Genomic DNA, 16,287 nt, shown 5'->3' on the forward strand with positions numbered 1-16,287 from the left:
AATCCTCGCCCTCCTAAGTGGCGGCCTGTGAGCTGACAATCCACGTGCAGTATCTCTCTGCGTGAGGTGAAAAGCAAAAATGTAGATGCTGAGGGACATGCAACCTGTAGGTCCTCAGACCCAGGACGTCCCTCCAACCTCTCGGCCTCAAGCCATTCTACCTTTTCACCGCGCCGCCGCCTCGCCTTCCCGGTATTCAGGCCTCAGTCTGACAGCGGCTGCCGCGGTCCAGCCGCAGCGGGAGTCAGGGGCCGAAGGTGGGCAAGGCGCCGGCGCTGGGAGACAGCAGACTACAGGACTCGGAGGTGGTGTGACACTGTTCCACTTTACTGAGAATCAACATAATCTTTTATACTTTCTTTTTTGGCTACGATTACCTTTTTTTGGTTGGCAAGCAAGAAATATTCACAGGTTAAACAATACAAGTTTCGATTTCATCAGAACGGAACAATTTTGACTTTTATTTTTTAGAATAGAGGAGAAAGGAAAAATCAGTGACCTATAGAGTGATAGATGTGGCTTTGTTTGCAGCAGTAATGTATTAGTTTGTGAGACAGAAATTTTTTTTTTTTTTTGGAGCTATGAGAAACATCTTTTATTTTTTTCTAAAGAGGTGAAAATAAGTAAGATCTCTTATATTTCTCATAAGATTTTTAAACTCTTAGAAATGCAATTTTTTCAAAGCACATACCATCTTAAAAAAAATCTTAGCAATGTACATTTGCACTCAAAGAAAAACATGCAGCACCGTTGTCTTCTGACAAAATTCTGCATAAAACCCCACATGACTTTCTGCAAATTATGTTCCCTCTTTATCATTTAGGGACTCCAAACCACAAACATTCAGTGCAATATTTGTTTCTTATTTCCACAGGAAACACAGGACCAATGATGTCTTCTGAGCACAACTGTTTCCTGCTGGTGAGCAGTCTCCCTCTGCCTGTTTCAAAGGACTCTCTTTAGCTGGCTGATGTAAGGTACAGCTAGAATTCAGCAAAACCCCAGGATCCAAGTGGAGGATGGAGAAGTACTTAAGGTGTACCCTGTGCCATAAACTTGGACAAATTCACACAGAAAACAAGAACCTTAGATTTTATCAATGCACCCTTTTAAAAAGTGTTTTTTGTTAATTTCTGAAAGCAGCTTAATATGAATCAAAAGCGGTTCCTGAGTAACTGCAGTAAACAGTGTCTTTTTTTAAATATATAAATATATATATTTTTGCAACTTAGCTCATTTTGGTTCTGCCTTAAACCTCCCTACCTTTTAGTTTAATCAGTTTCTTTCCTTTCAGTTCACAATGTGCAAGTATAATAGCATCAGCTCTGAGAGGTGATGTGGTGCAGACATTCTTGTCACTCTGTGTGATCATCTGCCTGTGTCAGGCCAGGTTTCCAGAATCACTGCAGGACACAGTTCTCTCAATCTCACAAAACCTGTGAGCCACAAACACCTCACATTTTCTTCAGCAGACGCCATGACTGCCAAGTGTGCAGCTTGTTGTAGGCTGTCTGGAGCATCTCTTCTATGTGACTTACCAAGTTTGTGCTTAAATACTATCTTCGAATTTTTTCTTGGAATGGACAGAGAATTTTGTAACTTGGAATCGTTCCAAATTACTTTTCATTTTCACTACCTTTTTTTCTAGGAATGGCGTATTAACAGGAAAGCAGGACCAGAAGTGCCGAAGAAGTTCCCCAACAGCCACATACAGGTGTTTCAATTCAGACTGAATATGATTTGGCACCATCTGGTTTATGGCTTGCTGTGTTCCTCCCTGCATCAGTGCTCCTCCAGGTGACAGTGCTGTGATGGTGCTACTGGCGGCACTACTTGAGAGAACCTGAGTTAATTTGGGTGTATAAGCTTCCATTTCTTGTCTAATACTTTGAAAAGAATTAATAATGTCCTGACTTGTTGCATACTGTAGTGATTGGATTGGAGTTGGACCATGATAATACCTATCTGACTTCTTGAGGTTTAGTGCAATCGTTTTTATGGAATTATTTTTTCCCAAGTCTTCATATTCAATGGACTCTGTAACTTCACCCTTTTGACTGCTGGCTGAAAGCAGTCTGCATCTCTGGAATTTCCATCAATGCTGCTGGGCTCACCATTTTGTTCATTTTGTGTTTCTTGTTTCCTGAGACCTGCTGCCAGGACCATGGCACTGTGATGGTTAAACCTCTTGATGATGGCAGCATTACTATTCTCCTTTATGGATTTAGGATTAGAAGTAGATGGCACAGAGGAAATGCCATAGCCCTCATCTAATGTTTTATCTTCCAAAGCTGTCAAATCAAGTAGTGGGTTTTTCACTCCCAATCAAACCATTGTTTTTAACCCTTTTTCATCTATTTTGGCACATTCTGCAAAGAGGTCCTTTGACCCTGTATTCAGCCGATCCCTGTGAAAATAATGGGACTGAAAAAAACATGTCCAGAATCCCTTTTCTGTCATGCTGTCGGAAACATTTTCTGCATATTTCATTTTTACTGCTGGATAGGTTCTAAATATGGACTCAATGATATCAGAGGTTAAATTGTATCTCAGACCATTACATCCATCTGTTTGGGGCCGGACATCAGCCAGAAATGCTGCTGAAATGCCAACATCCTGCTTATGATTGGAGGAGGAGGAACTCTCTGTTGAGTTCACATTTAAACGATTGGCCCAGAATTCCTCAGCACTGATGACTTGACTCACAACAAGGTCTTTATAAAGCTGAAATAAAACAGGATCTTCTTGCAGCATTCTGTTTTTCTCTTCAAGTTCTTTATTTGCTTTCCTCTTGAATTTGGGCAGTAGCTGCTGAAGAAGGTCTTTCACTGCATCTCGCTCTTTGACTGCTGTGCTTTCATTGGAAAAATGAAAGTTAGTTGTGTCCCCTGTGTGCAGGACCAGCTGAAGCTGAATTTTAGCTTTTCCTTCTGGACTGATTTTCTGGCATTTAATATCTCCATACATATGGCTGATTGTAAATCTATCCTTGCCTTCAGGTGCCCAAGCAATTCTTTCTGCCATGAGGTATAGAGCTCCATCCTGCTTCTTTTGATGCACTTTCTTTACAATTAGTAGAACTTCAGATGAAGTTGCCATGATGGCTAGAAGGTGCAGATGGGAGCTACGGCCCTGAGCAGGGAGTAAGTAAGTGGGATGGGTCAGTCGAGTTCCGCTGCGCTTCTTAGCGACGCTGCGGGGAAGAGGCTGAAAACCGGTAGCCGCCGCTGCCTTCGCCACCACCTCTGTTACTCTGTGAGGCAAATTTTACATAATGTTTGCCTGTGGTTACTACTTCTTATGGTTATAGTTTAACTATGGACCTTAATAACTATTCTTAAGCTATTATATTCTTCTTGCCATTTTCTTCTAAGAACAGAGTGCCTTTTGCCATAGCTATTGATTAACTAGTTGCTTAAGAATGCTTTTCTTTTGTTTCTTTGGGAGCAAGCACCAGTGTGGCCGCTGCCTTGCCAAGCGTTTCATGAAGGGCAAGTTCTCATACTGAACATGCCTTCCATTTACATTAACTGTTTTGATACTGTTCTCATTGTAAGCACCTGTATAAGGCTGAGGGGGGTCTGGTAGCCTTTCCGTACTGTTAGCCCCTTTTAGGGGGATGCCACAATCTGCCATTTATTCTATGTGCTACCCAGGGTGGTCCTTGTACAGCAGGCAAGGGGCCTTTTTCCTGTCCTCGGCTAATCTTGCAATCATAGGCGGGGGCACTTGAGGATAGGCGGCTGCGTGAGCTCAGCTTTCCCTAGTTCCTCCATAAATTCCTTTTTGGGGCGCCAGGGGAATTTTCCTAGCTTCTTCTAATAACTATTTGTTAAAGCATCCGGCACATGTGATAGTGACTGGACTTGGGGAAATCGGTATTTCTTCAGAAGTGAGAACATTGTTTACCATTCCCAGGTTAGTTATTGATTTATGGCCCAAAATCCCCCTCCAAGGAGGAGAAGAGATATTCCCATTAAGCCAGTTACTCCCACCCACATGCCACGTCTCTCCCCAGAAGACGCCTTCCTTGAAGCTTCCTCTCCACATCCGGATTTTGTCAGACGACATGGTTGGGAGAGGACGCGGCAAGCGGCCCTGACTTTCTACCGAAAAGTTGCTAGGCTGTCACCAGTTACTTCCCAATTGCCTTTTTTTGGCCTCTTCTCAGTCCCGACCTTTGCTCAGCCCTTACCCGAGTCCACTCCATGCTTGAGCGGAGGCAGATGACGGGCAGCCTCCCAGGTTTCTGCACCAGCCTATACTCAGGTTCCCGCCTCCTTATGGAAACTGTCCCCGCTTCTTAATCCCATTCAGATAACTACCCCGTCTTATCTGGATCCTTGCCCTCTCCTCCAAGTACAGTGTCGGATTTCCAATTGCCTGGCTAGATATCTCCACCTCCTGCACCACTGGCAGTTCAAAGTGACTAAATCCAACTCGACATCGTCCACCCTATTCCTATACTTCAGCCAATAGCTACTTTTTTTCATTTTTTTATTTATTGATTGATTTGAGAAAGAGAGAGAGTGAGAGTGAGAGAGAGAGAAACAGCGATTTGTTGTTCCACTTATTTATACATTCATTGATTGATTTCTTGTATGTGTCCTGACCGGGATCAAACGGGCAACCTTGGTTATCTGGACGATGATCTCACCAACTGACCTACCCAGCCAGGGCCAATAGCTACTTTTGACTCTTGATTTCTGTCACTTCCTCCCTCCTTACAACTGCTATAGGCTGAAAGTCTTGGACTCTTTGGTTGACTTCTTTCTCTGTCCCTCGGTGAGCCCTCAATTCCCAAGTCCTGTAGATCTGTTAGCAACTTCTGTCTCATCCACATCTCAACTTCCTACCCCTCACCTTGGCTATTGATACAGGCTCCTATTGACAGCCTTGTCTTGCTTTTGTTCCCTCTCCAATCCGTGCTACTCTCTACTGGCAAGTAACCCTCTTCCAGCACAGTTTTGTTCCGGATGATTTCCTTCCTAAAAAGTTCTAATATTTTATCTTTACCCGCTGATCTGATCTTATCCTGCAGCACTCTTGGTGGTGGCCCACAGTATGGTTCAATCCATCATGCCAAACTGATTTCCCTACACATATCTAGCACAATTTGCTTATTCAAGAATACGTGTTATGCCTTCCATCACTAGTATTTGCTTACACTATTCCCTGGAGCACCCTCTCCCACTTTTAATTCCACCATCCAAACCCTACCTATCTTTCAAGATCCATCTGCAAGAAATGATTGGGTCAGTAACTACAGAGAATGCTGTAGTTATGGGAACTCACATTGTACCTTTTCTATGATATCCTTTCAGATTCTCCCTCTACATGGAATCTTTCTCTGCTTTGAACTCTTGTAGGATAATGTACCACTCATATGACAAGTATTTTTCTGGTTTTTAACTATTGTTCCACCCAATTCTTTTCTTTTTTTAATATATCTTTATTGATTTCAGAGAGAGGAAGGCAGAGGGAGAGAGAGAAACAGCAATGATGAGTCATTTATCTACTGCCTCCTGCACGCCCCCTGCTGGGGATCGAGCCCACAACCTGTGCATGTACCCTGACTGGGAATCAAACCTCAGTCTCCTGGATCCTAGGTCGATCCTAAACCGCTGAGCCACGCCAGGCTGGGCCACCCAATTCTTTTGAGAGGTATAATACTCTCCCATGAGTCACAGCGATGTGAAGGAAACCCCTGCTGGGGAACCCATTTTTTCCTTTTCAGGGAATTGTGGCCATCCTCAGGGATATGCCCTTACATCCATGTTCATTTTGTTCCACAAAAGTTGGGCCATTACTTATCTTCATAAAATTAAAATTAAGAGTTAGAAATTTTAAGGAGTGGCTGTGGTCTTAGGACTTGTAACAGGACAAGTAAATTCAGAATCTGATACTTCCATTTTGGGGTGGCTGTTTGAGGATTATATGTGCTGATGGTGGGTGAGCAAGCAAAGGAAAGCAGGAATATCTAGCAGACAGAGAGAAGTAGAGAGGCTTTCCCTAACACTGTCAAAAGTTTAAGTCCTCAACCTCACCCCTTCTCTCTATCCCATCTTCTCTATCCCTTAATCCACTTTGCCCCATTCTACTTCGCATTACTTATTTCATTACTTACATCTGTTTCCCTGTTCCATTTCTCTCTTGCTGCACAAAAACTACCCCAAAACTTAAAAACTTTGAAACAAAAACAATCATCTATTTTTAGCACGAATCTACAATTTTGGCAGGGATTCTCTACTCCCTGATGTCAGTTTGGGACTGAAACCGCTGAGAACTAGCTGAGCATCTCTCTTTCCACATATCGTTCTCCACAAAGCCTTGGGCTTCCTTACAACATGGCAGCCCCAGAGTAGTCAGCCTTCTTACGTGACAGATCAACTCTCCTGGACAGGGTTCCTGGAGACTCAGGTGGAAGCTGCAAGGCTTCTTCCAACCAAGCCTCAGATTTCCCTGAGCATCATTTCTACCATTCTATTGGTGAAGCTAGTCATTAAGTCCAGATTCCAGGTAAGAGATAGACTCCCCCTCTCAATGGGCACAGTAGCAGAGATATAAAATTTCTGGTTTATTAACTAAAAATTTGTTTGGCTTGCCATCTAAAAACAAATTGCGAGTTGAACAGATTAAGTGGACTATTTTGGAAATCGTGAATTAACTATAAAGCATAATAGCATATTTACAATTTTTTTCAAGTGTTATAAAATATTTTCTCTTACCATTACTATATAGTTAACTCAACCACTGCAAAATTTGCACAGTAAATTAAGTTCATACTTTGCCCTGGTTTTCTTTCTTCAAGGTTAGAATTTTGACTTTCTTTTTCCTTTAGGATTGATTATTGTACACATTTCTTTCTTTGTTTTTTAATAAGCATTTATTTGAGCCAAACTGAGGGCAAAGTCTGGAAGCAAGATCGCAAATGCTTCTATGTACACATTTCTTAGAGCATGTTTTATTTGTATAAGACACAGGGAGTTTTTACTGCCACATTGCACCAGCTCGATTTGACTTATAATCACACCTTTTTTTTAATTTCTTATTAGTCACTTCTTCAACCTCCAACCTGCAGTTGTGTTAAATTTTTTTTAGTTTTTTTTCAGTTTTGTGGTAAAAAATCCAAAATTTACCATTGTAACCATTTTCTTTTTTGTTAATCCTCACCTAAGGATATTTATCCCATTGATTTTTAGAGAGAGTGGAACAGAGAGAAGAAGGAAGGGATGGAGGGAGAGAGAAACATCGATGTGAGAGAGACACACATTGGTTGCCTCCCAAGCCCAGACTGGGGCCAGGGATGGAACCTGCAACCCAGGTACATGCCCTTGACCTGGAATAGAACCTGAAACCCTTCGGTGTGAGGGCCAATGCTGTAATCACTGATCCACACCAGCGAGGGCTACCATCTTAACCATTTTTAAGTGTACAGTTCAATAGCGTAAAGTATGTTCACATTGTGCAACAGATCTCTAGAATTATTTTATTTACTGAGCATTTAATTTTTAAAATGTAATTGCAGGCTACCTTTATAGCTGTTAACTTGCACCTTGCTAGTTTTAACCCAACGCATTAGTATGTTTTAAAAATATGGATGTGATCATATAGAATTCACTATTATACTAGTTATTCCTACAAAATGGTGAACATTTGTAATTTGTATGAACCTCCATTTTATGTCTATAACTAAACTTTTTTCTTATTTATCTTTATTGTTGAAAGTATTACAAGTGTCTCATTTTTCCCCCCAACTGACCCCCTCCACCTCGCTCCCACCCCTTCCCCAGGCCTTCACCCCATTATTGACTGTGTCCATGGGTTATGCATATATGCATATAACTTCTTTGGTTAATCTCTTCCCACCCTCCAACCTCCTTCCCTCTTCCCTCAGAAATATGATAGTCTGTTGCATGCATCAATGTCTCTGGGCCTATTTAGTTCATCAGATTCTTTTGTTCATTAGCTTCTTCTTAAAGAAGACCCTTCAACATTTCATGTAGTGCTGTGCTGGTCTAGTGGTGATGAACTCCTTCAGCTTTTTCTTATCTATGAAGGTCTTTATCTGACCTTCAATTCTAAATAATAGCTTTGCTGGGTAGAGCAATCTTGGTTGTAGTTCCATGTTTTTCATCACTTTGAATATTTCTTGCCACTCCCTTCTGGCCTGCAAGGTTTGTGCTGAGAAATCAGCTGACAGTCGTATGGGTGCTCCCTTGTAGGTAACTAACTGCTTTTCTCTTGCTACTTTTAAGATTCTCTCTTTGTCTTTAGCCTTTGGCATTTTAATTATGATGTGTCTTGGTGTGGGCCTCTTTGGGTTCCTCTTGTTTGAGACTCGCTGTGCTTCCTGGACTTGTAAGTCTATTTCTTCCCCAGGGAGGGGAAGTTTTCTGTAATTATTTTTTCAAGTAGGTTTTCAATTTCTTGCTCTCTTTCTTCCCTTCTGGCACCCCAATAATACAAATGTTGGGCTGCTTGAAGTTGTCCCAGAGACTCCTTATACTATCTTCATATTTGTGGATTCTTTTTTCTTTTTTCTCTTCTGGTTGGGTGCTTTTTGTTTCCTCATGTTCCAAATTGCCAATTTGATTCTCAGTGCCCTCTGTTCTACTGTTTATTCCCTGTAAATTATTCTTCATTTCAGTTCATGTAGCCTTCATTTCTGATAGGCATTTTATTAGGTCTTCGATGGTCTCACTTGTTTTCGTAATAGTCTTACTGATATCCTTGGGCATTCTTAAAACCAAAATTCTGAACTCTATCTGTTAGCTTGCTTGGTTCTATTTCATTTAGGTCCTTTTCTGGAGATTTCTTCTGTTCTTTCCTTTGTGACATGTTTCTTTGCCTCCACATTTTGGCTGCTTCCAGGTGTTTGTTTCTATATATTAGGTAGATTTGCTATGTCTCCTGGAATTTGTAGAGTGGCTTTGTGTAGTAGGTGTCCTGTAGGGTCCAGTGGCCCAGCCTCCCCAGTCACCTGAGCTGGGCCTTCTAGGTGCTCCCCTGTGTGGACTGTGTGCAGTGTCCTGTTGTAGTTGAGCCTTGGTTGCTGTTGGCGTCCCTGGGAGGAACTGACCCCCAGGCCAATCAGCTGTGAGGACCAGCTGCAACTATAGCCGAAGAGCTGCTGTGCTGGAGAAGCCCCTATGGAGCAGGATTTACTTCAGTGGGGCTTTGGTGTTCACCAAGTGCACCCCTTGAGTATGTCACTCGTGGCTGTGGTAGGGTTGTAGTCCAGCGTGGTCAAGTCTGACCACCAGGTGCACTGTCTCTGGGGCCTTCCAGGAGGTGCAAAGTCAGCCTCTGCCAGTGCCTTGCCCAGGGCCACCCAGCATGAGCTACTCAGCAAACTGTAGTTGGCTGCTACTTGTGCTGGACTTGGAGGTGTCCAGGAGAGGACAAGGCATAAACCAATGCAGGCTGCCAGTAGTGCCAAGCCTGGGGCCACTTATCAAGATGTATGGGGCACACTGCTGCTTGTTTGAGAGATTTTAGGAAAGTCCTAAGCATAAGGCTAGAGAGGCCACTTGCACAGAAAAGCTACTGGAAATGGCCTGGATGAGCTTGCAGGTGGGGAGGGGCGGGGTCTCTGGGAATCACGGGGCGGGGCCAAAGGTGTGAGTCAGGTGCTGCCGATTCAAACATGGCGCCTGCCTGCCGGCTGTGTGGGGGCGGACTTGCCAAAGGCGCAATGGCCTCTGCCAGCTCGTCTGTCTGGGAGGAAGCCGCCCCTCCACCTCTCGCACCAGTTTAAGGCAGGTTAGTTCCTCCCCAAGTGTCCCAGGTTCCTTTCTAGCTGCTGCCCGGAGCTGGAGCCCAGAAGGAGCGCGTCTGAGTGAGTCCGTGCACCAGCCCTTTAAGAGGAAAGCCTGGGGCTCCCGCAGCCTCTGTGTCCCACAGCGACCAACATTCCCCACTGGGTTTCACAGCCGGAAGTTGGGGGAATTTCTCTTCCTGGCCCTGAAGCCCTGGGCTGGGGGCCTGCTGTGGGGCGGGGACCCCTCACTCCTCCAGGAAACCTCCACTGCTGAGATTCCCTCCCGGGTTTAACCCGCAGCACCGGGTATGGGCCCGCAACCGTGTCTCTGATTCAGCCCCGACCCGCCCTTGTCTGCGCCCCTCCTTCCGGTCTCGGTGCTCCTTGAGTTCCCGCCTTGTAGGGCTTCTGTTCAACTAGATCTCAGGGGGTTCTGAGTGATGGTGATTCTGTATTTTAGTTGTGATTTGATGGGTTGTAAGAGGTGGTGGGTGCAGCTGCTGCCTACGCTGCCATCTTGTTTCTCCTCTATAACTAAATCTTAATTTAAAAACTTGGTCCAGGATCTAGCCAGTTTTGCTCAGTGATTAGAGCATTGGCCTGTGGACTTAAGGGTCCTGGGTTCGATTCCAGCCAAGGCCACCCGCCGCCGTTGCAGGCACGGGCCCTGGCCCTGGTCCAGGCATGTGCAGGAGGCAAACAATCCATGTGTGTCTCACATCAGTCTCTCTCTCTCTCTCCCCCCTCCCCCACACCCCCTCCACCCACTCTCTCTAAAACCAGTGGAAAAAATATAATCAGGTGAGGATTAACAAAAATATAAGAAATATCAGAATAAACTGTGTTTCAAATACTCACAACTGTAAACCTACTTTTGCCCTCCCCACCCTGTACTTAAATTTGTCTTGATGCGTCTCTTAAGTTTGGATGGCAGTTTACATATTTTACAAATGGGTTCTTAGGTATGAATTTTACAAAACACTTTTGTCTGCAATATTACTATTTTTATAAAAACGCTTTAAATCTATACTACTGTATTCGTGAATGGCTAAAAGAAAATGGTAAGCACCTATCTCGCAGCCAGAAAATGTTCAGCAGTTTAGCTTGGACACAGAGGGCATATTTTCTCCCTCATCAGGATATGCTGAATCAAAACATTAATACTGGTCTAGATGGAAGCTCACTGAAGAACCTAGTATGTGGAAAATACTGTACATGAAGCAAATAACATAATCGTATGTCTTTAACCCTTTATCCGTGTATAGTAAGGTAGCTGTTTCCAGAATTCTTCTGTCTTAACAAATTAACAGTTACGTGATTTCTCAAACTTTGTATTTTGAATGAGACCCTTCCAGACTATTGGAACGTGATCCTCTACTCTCCCTTCCTGTTTAGGGTAACCTACAGTTGCTGCAGAACTGCCTGGCAGTGTTAAATGGAGACACATAAGCCACACTCCACCTTCAGGTTAAAAAGGGCTGCCTTCCTTCAGATTTTATTTTTGTTTTCTTCATGATGTTAGGCATTTATACTGCTCACTGGAAATGAAAGAAACAGCTGACAAAGTGCATCTACTCTCCTCTTTTCTGAGAAACAATGGAGCAGGGCCGTCCCGGGTGCTGCCGACCTGTGGTGAACGCTGCTACACTCCCGCACCTCCTGCTCCCCGGGGCGGCTGTCGCTCGTCCTGCGCTCGTCTTGCAAAGCCCAAAGTTCAGTCCTTTTTTAAAGTAGCCTCTATAACTCTGTGTATATTATGAATAGTATTCCTTATGGCTGCCAATCTTTATTTCCCTTTAAGTAATTTCTGAAGTTTAACCCTTTCAAAATATATTCTTCAAACAAGATAAAGGTCGCCACTACCTTTTTTCTTTTTTTTTTTAATTTTGTTTTTAAGAAAACATTGTATACCACCCTAGCTCATCCATGTATCCTGGTAAAGCATCTTAATCAGACTTATTTTTAATCAACGAATATTTCTTAGAAGTTTTGGGACAGACTTTATGTAATCTTTCTAAGTATGATTTCTGAAGAAAAGCAAATGCATTAGTATGTTTGCCTTAAACTTGTAGACTAAACCAACTATTGTCAAATAAACGGTGATAAGAGTGATGGTTTTTAACTCTGTGGTCATTGTATCACTCTGAAATCTGGAGTAGCTATAATGAAGCTATCTACTCCTCTGTCATGCTTTACAGGGCAGGCCTTAGTCTTTATATCCCTTAGAGTGACAGCTTGGACCCAGTTCACCAATCCCTTTACAAAAGAGTGGCCTGCTGCTGTGCTTTTGGCACTTCATGGAAGATGGAATCGGGCAGAGGCCGGTTAGAGGCAGCTGTTCCTAACATACAGGAGCTGAGACTCTGGTGTGCCCTGGTTCCCTGGATGCCATCCCCAGGTGGGCCGACTAACCACGTGACGCGTGCTGTGGAGCCGGTTGGTAGTGACGCCAGCGAGTAGGTTAGTATGCGGAGAGAAGTGTGCCCTAGGGAAGGGCTCCTGCCGGTGGGGAAGAAATGGAAATGTGCGCCATGCAGTTAGGGTACAGCGAAGGGCGCTAACTGTCGGTAGTTACGTTACAGATATATCGGCCTTTCTAATGTGAGCGAACATTATGTCATGAGCCTGTTTAAAATTCGATTGAGCGGCTGGGTTCTTGCACTCAGCCTTTGTCTAAGGTTTCTCCCGCTTGGAAACCACGGGCATTGGTTGGTCACTGCCTGGATGGGGTCCTGGTTTCTGAAGAGCGCCCGGCCTGCGTCCCGAGGCAAGTGGGCATGACTCCCGCCCTCCTCCACGGCCCCCGCTGTGCCGGTTCACGGTTCTCTCCTTCACGCTTGTTCTCCGATGCCATTTAACTGTTGCTTTTTCTGTTGACTGAGAGACCTGTGTGTTTTGTCCTTCGTGTCACCTTCACTGGTGAAAATATGCCTCTGCGCTGCTCACCAAGTGGGTGACGGGGGGATGGAGAGCCCTAGCTTCTGGAGTCGGTGGGGTTCCTTCACGGGGTGCCCTTGTGGCCTCAGGCAGGCTCACTTGACCTCTCTCTGCCTCAGTTTCTCTACTAGACAGGACATACCGACCTACCTCACAGGGGTGTTGTGAGGATTAATAAATGTTGGTACAGTGCTTTGGAAACGTGAAGTTGCTCTGTAAATGCCAAGAAATAGCAGGCACAGGGCAGAAAGCTATACATACCCGTCAGTTCACGTGTTTGTACCAAGGTGGCCTTTGGCGGGGGAGGGGGTAGAGTGGATGGTAGGTGCCTTGGCCCCTTTCATTTTTAGAGTACTTGTGGGGGGTGGGGGAATACTGGAAGCAGCAGTGTGGGGCAGGGGGTGGAGGGTTGCTTAAAATATAAAAGAGTTGACTTTGCAAGGGTCTTCTCACTCCCAAGTCCTACAAATGGCATTGATAAAACACTTATTCACCATCTCGTGCCTGAGGAAGGCAAAGGTGAAACAGAAAGACAGACACCTGCTGGCAGAGACCAAAGCCCTGCATGAATAGTCTAGGGTTTCCCTCTGGTGATGCTTCATGCCAGCGATTCTCAACCGTCGTGTCACAAGAATTTTTAAAACGTGATACCTGACTGTTTAGTCAGAGGCACTGGCCTCTTTTCCCTTAGATTGTCAAATAAAAATATGACAACAGCCAACAAACACAACAGTAGCCGTCGGTGCCAATGAATCAAAATTATACCTTGGTTTGGTTTGGTTTGTGTGTGTTTGTTTTTGTTTTTGTCAGATGGGTCAAAAGTATATTTTTGTAAGTTTGTGTGCCACGAGGTGAAAAGGGCTGAAAACCGGTGCTTTATGCTCTGAGGAGGAGGAACAGGAGCAGGCCAGGCAGCGGGACAGGGTCGGGGACGGCCTGGGGTAGTCAGTCGTTGGCTGGGAACCAGGAGACTGTGGGATGAGGGGCTTATGACAGGAGAGTGGAGGATAGCAGGAGAAGAAATTGCTAAAGAAAGGGGGTCAGGCCTGTAGACCACTGAGGCTCGGACTGGTGGTACCTACTTTGGAAGAGCTTATACAATATTCTTAATGTTTTGTAGTGAAACCATGGAAGTCGAGACGCTCAAACTGATCTTTTGTAAGTGGGGCACTATGCAGAAAATAGAGCAAAATGGGAGCTGCGGCAAGGGCTTAAAAGGAGAAGTGCCGGTGCTTTGGGAGAACAGGGAGGGACTCAAGGCCTGAAAACCAGGGAGTGCAATTGTACTTGAACTTTCCATTAAGCCGTCTCTGGAGAGAGCGATCCTAACGTCCGTCTCCACCCGCGCCCATCCTTTTTCCCGTGGACCTGCAATACGAAAATTAGGTGTGGATAGGGGGAGGGGAGCCCTCTTAAGTAGCATAGATATGACTTTGATTATACAGATAAACACAGCAGGCAGGTTAAGAGAGGACTGAATCTTCATAACTTCTCACTGGTACCCAGGGCGCCGGGACAGCGACAAGAGCTGGAGCTTGACTTCCTGAAGCTTTGCAGGCCACGCATTCCCAAAGCGAAACCACTAAAGCTGGGTGTTTTTCTTACAGAAACTTTAAAACGCGGGCAAATCTTTCAGTTGAATATAATGCACACAAGCCCAAAAACACAGGAGAGAAACCGAGTTCTGTCTTTGTAACCAACGTAAGTCAGGGGAGAGCGCGAACGCAGTCCCCCACTACCACAAATTATGCAGTCGAGTTTCCCACATTTGGGGAAATCGCAGGGGTCAGCACATCCGGAGTGCAATGGATAAGCCTCGCCCTGGGAAAACCACCTTCGTGATCATGGTATCTCCCCTGCCAGGTAAGTATGAGTTGCCGCGCACGCCTCCACCCCGGCCCTCGCGCTCGCCTCGCTCTTCACACACGGTCACTTTGCTCACCACGGCCCCGCACCCTCGCTGCCTCGGGCACCCTCGCGCAAGCCTCGCCCGTCGCGAAAAACCACCGGGAGGGCCTTTGGATCTGGGGCGCAGGGAGGTTGGGGGCGCGGGGTACTAGGACCGGCAGCCTCTGCGCTCCTGCTCATCGGCATGCGACACGCCCTCACAGTGACGTCAGGGCGTCCTGTCTCCTGGCCTGACGCGCGCGGGTGGCCGCCAGGCTAGGCGACCTCTCGCGGGCCCGGCAGGACCGGATCTCGCTGCACCCGGCGCCCGGCAGCTTTGGCCCCACCGAGGCTGTGGGTCAGGGCCCGGGCTTGGTCTCGACTTCATTTCCGCGAAAATGACGCGCAACGGTGTCCATTAAACTTCGATACTAAGATCAGGGCTTCGTCACCGATTTCACAGGAAGCTGTGTGAGCCTCATTCATGATCTTTCCGATTCTACAGTAACCTAATCTTGCAACAGTGAACGGAGAATTTGAACAGAATGTCAGGTGGAGGCGTCCGTCCGTTCACGGTGTAGGTGCGGCTGTGGGCCGGGGAGGGGTGTTGCACGTCTTTGAAAATCAAATGAACAGAACAGTCCCATTTCCGCCCTGGGGAGTTAGGTTGCCTGCTTCAGGCCACCCGGTTTTATCTTCTTCTCTTCGGCGCCAGAAGAGTCCTTCCTGAGATCCCGCGCAGGTTAAAGGTGCTTCCTCCCCGGGGGTGAGCGGAGCGATTGGGCCGCGGCGCGCGGCTGTCCCTGCGCGGTCAGTGCCGGGAGCAAGGCCCGGCGCGGGGCCGACCCGAGGGGAGAGGCCAGGGGCGGGCCTGGCTGCGCCGAGGTCCGAGGGAAAGCGCTGCAGCGCCCTTGCCGCCCGCGGGGCGTTTCAGGAGGTTTCCTTCCTCAGTGTGCATTTCCTGAAAAGGAAGGTTCTCTTGCCTAGCCCCAACACGATTATGGAAATCAAGAAATCGGCACTGATTCCATATTTACAATATTATTCTCATTTACGGACATTATTCGATTTTCATCGATTGTCCCTATAATGCCCTTTGTGACAAAGGGAAATTCGAAACCACATGTTGCATTCAGCTGTCGTGTCTCTTTAACCTGCTTTGACCTGAAATCGTCCCCGGGCCGTTCTCCGCAGGCAGTCTTGACGACTAGAGGCCAGTTGTCCTGCAGCATACCCTTCAGGTTGGGCGCTGTCCCGCTTCTTCACAATCACGTTCAAGTATGCACATTTGAAACGAAGACCGCGTAAATAAATGATTTTGTGACCGTTATGGGCTGGCTTGGGTCCTTCCAAAACATATTTTCAGGTCCTGACCCCGGGGGCCTATGAATGTGACCTTCCTTGGAAGTAAGATCCCTGCAGACACGGGCGAGTTAAGGTGAGGTCGCTAGAGTGGGCCCCCAGCCGCTAGGAGGCTGTTACCCTTCCAAGAGGAAACGGCCACGTGAAGAGAGCGACACACGAGCAGAAGCCCTGTGACGACAGAAGCAGAGGCTGGAGCGATGGACCCGCAGGCCGCGGGTCACCCGTCGCCGCCGGGAGCTGGGACGCGGGAGGAAAGGTCCCGCCCGGGGTCTGAGTGCGAGCGGGGCCCGCCCACAGCTTGCTTTCGGATATCCAGCTCCCAGAGCCGCGAGAGA

General features: G+C 46.3%; 1 long non-coding RNA gene, 1 other non-coding gene and 1 pseudogene across 2 annotated transcripts; 1 reads left to right on the forward strand and 2 right to left on the reverse strand.

Annotated features, from left to right (window-relative positions):
* The first annotated feature begins 1,075 nt into the window (after window positions 1–1,075).
* On the forward strand, window positions 1,076–11,875 carry LOC148094224 (uncharacterized). Its single transcript, XR_015715515.1, has 2 exons — window positions 1,076–1,116; window positions 11,159–11,875. It is a non-coding gene; the product is annotated as an uncharacterized LOC148094224 (long non-coding RNA).
* On the reverse strand, window positions 1,401–3,099 carry LOC107534401 (general transcription factor IIH subunit 1 pseudogene; annotated as a pseudogene).
* Window positions 11,876–14,407: 2,532 nt separating the features above from the next.
* Window positions 14,408–14,571, reverse strand: LOC148094225 (U1 spliceosomal RNA). Its single transcript, XR_015716283.1, has one exon. It is a non-coding gene; the product is annotated as a U1 spliceosomal RNA (small nuclear RNA).
* Window positions 14,572–16,287: the final 1,716 nt, after the last annotated feature.

Source organism: Miniopterus natalensis, chromosome 1 (genome assembly GCF_054644295.1).
Source record: "Miniopterus natalensis isolate mMinNat1 chromosome 1, mMinNat1.hap1, whole genome shotgun sequence".
Classification (NCBI taxonomy): domain Eukaryota; kingdom Metazoa; phylum Chordata; class Mammalia; order Chiroptera; family Miniopteridae; genus Miniopterus; species Miniopterus natalensis.